The sequence below is a fragment of the Oreochromis niloticus genome, linkage group LG9, assembly GCF_001858045.2.
Source record: "Oreochromis niloticus isolate F11D_XX linkage group LG9, O_niloticus_UMD_NMBU, whole genome shotgun sequence".
In the NCBI taxonomy this organism is placed as follows: Eukaryota; Metazoa; Chordata; class Actinopteri; order Cichliformes; family Cichlidae; genus Oreochromis; species Oreochromis niloticus.
Genome location: NC_031974.2, coordinates 3606059 through 3611087, shown reverse-complemented (window position 1 = coordinate 3611087; position 5029 = coordinate 3606059).

The window sequence follows — 5029 nt, the reverse complement described above, 5'->3', positions numbered from 1 at the left end:
GAGTCACGAGTCATCGTTTCTTTTCCTGTGAAACTGGACGTGTGGCGTGTTTAAAACATCATGTCCTGTTTGACCTCTGACCTCTCCCTCAGAGTCACTAGATTGATCTGAAGTTTGCTGTTCTGAGCTGTTTCAAACTGGTTCTTGCTGCCATCGTTTGCACTGATGACACAGAGATATAACATTAAGTATCGTCGCTTTAAAATACAGTTACCATGGTGACCCCTCGTTCCCTCAGGTTTGGGCTCCACTCTCAGACTCACACACATGCTAAAATTAAACCTGACTCTTCAGAGGATGAACAGCGTTCGGGGTCGAGCATGTTGCCGTGCACGAGGAGGAGGCGCGGCGGGAACTCGCTTCCTCACGCAGAGGCAAAAATGCAGCCTGTGCTGAAGCTGCGATCCACGAGGACAGAGGTCAGAGGTCACCCTCCACTGACATGTGACTTATTAAAGCCGCTGAGAGCCTGAGTGTTTGCTCTGCACTCTGAACTGAAAACAGTGAGTGGGAACAAGCTGAGAGGAAAGACACGACTCATCGGAGCATAAACACAGAGAGCGGCCTGAACACCTGCAGCAGGTGTTACAGGTGGTGTCCAGAGTCCTGTCTGTGGTGTGACCAGTGTTGGAGTCAACACTATAAAAAAGTAATGTTTTACACATATTATACAGAACCCTTTTCTTAAAAGGGTTCATGCACTACTCATTACATTACCTTCATGTGACTCTGTACAATCATCTGTCTCATAATCACCATTTAGCAACATAAACCTGAGGCTACAGCCCCACAGCACAGATCCTAATGAGGACACATGTGAGCTTTCTCTGAGTATTTAGCTTTGAACACAACCAACACAAAGAGGCTTTAAACTGGTCGTCATGGTGATTCTACTGCATAAACAGGAACAGGTAGAAATGAGGCTGCAGCCTGACTGAGCATCAGTTTGTTACCTGTTGAAGTTCAGGCTCTGGCTGCTGTCTGTGCAGATGCTTGCGTTAGCCGCCTACTGTGGTTGTTTCTGTGCTAGATGAACTTTACCACTGCGCTCTCGCCCTTTTGTAAAATAATCTGAAAAGGCTGTAGATTGTAGTTTGTGTCCTCTCCTGACACAAACTACAATCAGCTGATTGTAGCCCAAGTGTAGGCAAGCAAACTAACAATTCCAACTTATCGACCTGCTGGGAACCAGTTCTTGTAGGAAACTTCTTCCCTACATGCTGCAGTTCAGATGGTTTCCTCTGAGTGTTTTCCCTCACACACCTCAGGACATCCCAGTGAACACACAGACGGTCTCATCCTGATTTGTTGCCACAGGCAGCTCTGATCACCTGACGATGCTCCACGTGAAGCTCAGCTCAGGTGAAGCTCAGCAAACACTGAATCAGCTGCTGGTCATGTCTTAAATCTTGCCTGGACGTCCTTGTTACACTTTCTCTTGTCTATTTATTGATTAGAGTGAAATGAATTAAACAGTAAATAGTTTTTCCTGAGTGACTCTTTCCATTATGACGCTGGCATCGTACACAGAGCAGAGATAACTGTGAGAGTCTGAGGCGCTAAAGTCCCCGCAAAACTGCAAAAGGCTTAAAAGTGTTGTTTAGTCTGCATCTCTCACTTTGTAAAGATGCTCTGACCTCTGACCTCTGTTTGTCTGCGTTCAGGTTTTGGTGTCGTAGTTTTGACCGTGGAGACGGGGTCGGGGTGGCGGCCATCTTTGCAGAGGTTCATTAAACTTCAGTTTTTATTAACCCGAGGTCACTGCAGGTGTATTCATCCACTCACCTGAAGCCCCACCCCTCCCTGCTGAAGCTGAGCTACAATCCACAGCTCCGCCCACAATGACATCACACAGCACCAGAGGTCACATCGTTTAGTAGCCGAACTCTTTGATGCCACCTCGTTCACTTATATTTAACTTGTGTTCTTATGAGGCGGCGTCACGCTCTGTGATCTGCTGTGAAGTGTATATTTAGAGTTTACAGTCACATCTTCTGTTTCCACAGACGTGACTCACAACACGCCGTCGACCTCGGAGAGCCGGCATCATTCAGCCAGACTCCGCCTGCAGCTTTCAAACAGCAGCACACAGGGGACCAGGAAACCCCAACAACCAGCAAAACACACAGTGTGTGTGTGTGTGTGTGTGTGTGTGTGTGTGTGCGTGTGTGTGTGCGTGTGTGTGTGTGTGTGTGTGTGTGTGTTTGTGTGTGTGAGGTAATGGACTGAGGTCTGTGTGTGTGCCGTTGTGAGGAGACACAAACAAATGTCATTTAAGGGAAGGAGAGTGTGGGCGTGCGCTTGTATTAGTCATGCTGTGGGGACGTAAATGTGTTTACACAGCAACACTGCGGGGACTCGGGTCCCTCTGGGGACGAAGAGTCCTAATCAGGTAAATTATTTGGTTTAAAGATGGCCGACCAATAAGAAGTTCTAAAACCCGAGTGTGGCTTTCATATCGTCAGTGCATCGAATCGGTGTTACAGGCTGTGGCCACCTGAGCAGGACGGAGGACTCAAGACAAAACCAGCAGCAGCAGTTTTTATTCTTTATTTAACTGGAATTAAAATTTTAAGGGAAGTTAAATTCACTGGGGTGATGGTTAGGCTGCGGTCTGAGTCGAGTAGCAGAGAGGAGAGTCGAGCCGATGATCCGGGATGAAAGTATGAGGCAGGCTGTGAGAATTTTCTGAATTACTTGGGAGAGCCTTGGGTGGAGGAGGCGCCTGGTTTGTTGGGTTAAAGCAGGGGTGGGGAACTCCAGGGCCGGTGTCCTGCAGTTTTAGATCTCACCCTGGGTCAACACACCTGAATCGCATGATTAGTTCAGGCCTCTGGAAAACTTCAAGACATGTTGAGGAGGTCATTTAGCCATTTCAGTCAGCTGTGCTGGATCAAGGACACATCTAAAACCTGCAGGCCCTCGAGGCCTGGAGTTGGACACCCCTGGGTTAAAGGCTGGTGAGCTCCAGGAGGGAAGCCAGGCAGGGAGCGGATTCACCGCTCTGACAGAGCTGACCACCTGGTGAAGACTTAAATACAGCTGGCTGATGGGAAACAGGTGAGTGGGAATCCAGAAAACACAGCAACCAACCAACCAAACCAGTAAGGACCATACCACATGTCAGCTTCAGCCTCCTCCACCATCGCCATCATCGTGTCTCCTCTTTGGTTAGAAAGCAGGAGCTCTGCATCATCACCTGGACATAAAACATGACTTTTTGTCAAAGTCAGAGTCTGTGGTCTTAATATTATTGGCCATCATTCCCAGTTCAGCACTGTGTGGTGTTACTGGTGTGAAAAAGCATCTTTAAGCTAAACCCTCAGTTCAACCCTTCCTGCAGCTACTGGAATCCTTTCAGGGCTCCAACCAAACCCAGTAGTTTTAGTTTTTAACCCCCCCCCCCCCAGCACACAGACAGGCTCCTGGTGTAGGACTGAAGTGCAGGCAGGCCGACACCGCTGCAGCGTGTGTGCAGCATAAATAGACGTCCCTCCTAATGACAGGAGGGCAGTAAAATGACTCGCAGATGAAGCGCTCGCCTCAGCGGCACATCAAGGCCCGCGACTCTTCTGTGAGGACGTTTCTAAATCAGGGCCCCGGGTTTAGGTGACGCACAGACGTGTCACGCTTTGGGGTGCAGTTGGATATTTTAAGGCACGCGCAGTCATTACTGGTCCTCACAAGACCAGCAGTAAAGCCGGCTGAGGGCGAGCGGAGATCAGAGGCTCCGAACCGCAGCAGGGTGTTCCCCTGCCAGCGGGGCAGCCGCCGTGGTCGACTGCTGTTTGATGCTCGGCTGTCTCAGGAGGTGACGTGATCCTGTCAACGTCTGTGAGAAACTTTGTCACGTTCAGGGAACGTCTGAAATCTGAAGACTTGACTTTAGGTACAGACGCCCACTCACAGAGAGCACAAGTTACTTTAAATAACATTAATTAGCTGCACGTGATGTAATCATCCTCATTTAAGGAGTAATTGTACTTCACTGAAGTCGAGTCATTAAGCAGCCGATCTGCTGCCGTGTCCAAACGCCTTGTTAGAAGCATTTCACCATAAAACTGTCGGTCATTGGAAGGAGGAGTCACGGACAGCACGATGAAGCACGCAGAGGGACGGATCAGCTCCGACTGCTGATGAAAGCTCTCTGGGTAATTTCACTTGGAAGTTTTTCTTGACAAATTACCAACACGGACGATTTGCACAGGAAAAAAATCACTCGGGGTGATTATCACAAATGACTGTTTCCATCTGCGATAGCGGCGCTGTGAGAGTTAGCGTACAGAACAGAGGGTGTTCCCCGAACGGGAATCTGACCGTCCCAATCTTTAACTCTGACTGCGACTTAAAGATAAATCAGACGACAGATCACGCCGAGCTGCTCTTCATCGTAATCTACAATCTAAACTGGTCCACATCCCCGCTGAGGTTATCCGAGGAAACTGAGCCGGACTGAGTCCTGCAGGTTAGACCCAAGAGTTTCATCCAGACTGACGCAACAAACGTGGACGAGATTGAGTTTCTGAAAGTGTTTTTAAAAAAGTGTTTTTAGTCAGAAATAATAAAGAAGGCGGCCGTGTGTCCTGCCTGAGGACGCTTCTGTCAAACTACACACTGATGCTTCAGGTGCAGCAAACAGAAGTTTGGTGTCTGACTGCTGCTCTTCAGAGAAACAAGTGCGCTCATGACTGTTTCTAACAAGAAGTGCAGACCACACCGACTGCACGACTGGTTCCAGTTAGGAACCAGCTGCTCTCACAGAAATAGTTCCTGTCACACAGTGACTGATAAATCCGTCCACTGCCACACTGTCTGTTTCACTCCAACTCCAACAGCTTCTTCCACAGGACACAGAGGAACACTCCACCCGACTCTCCATCACTGGTGGCAGTCACTGCGTCTGTGTTCAGCACACTTCAGTTTGTGGAAGGAAATGAGAAGCAGATACTGTGTGAGCACATTAATGAACGTTGGAACATGTTCTGTGTAACGGGAGACGTGATTTGAAACAGCACTCAGCTGCTGAACG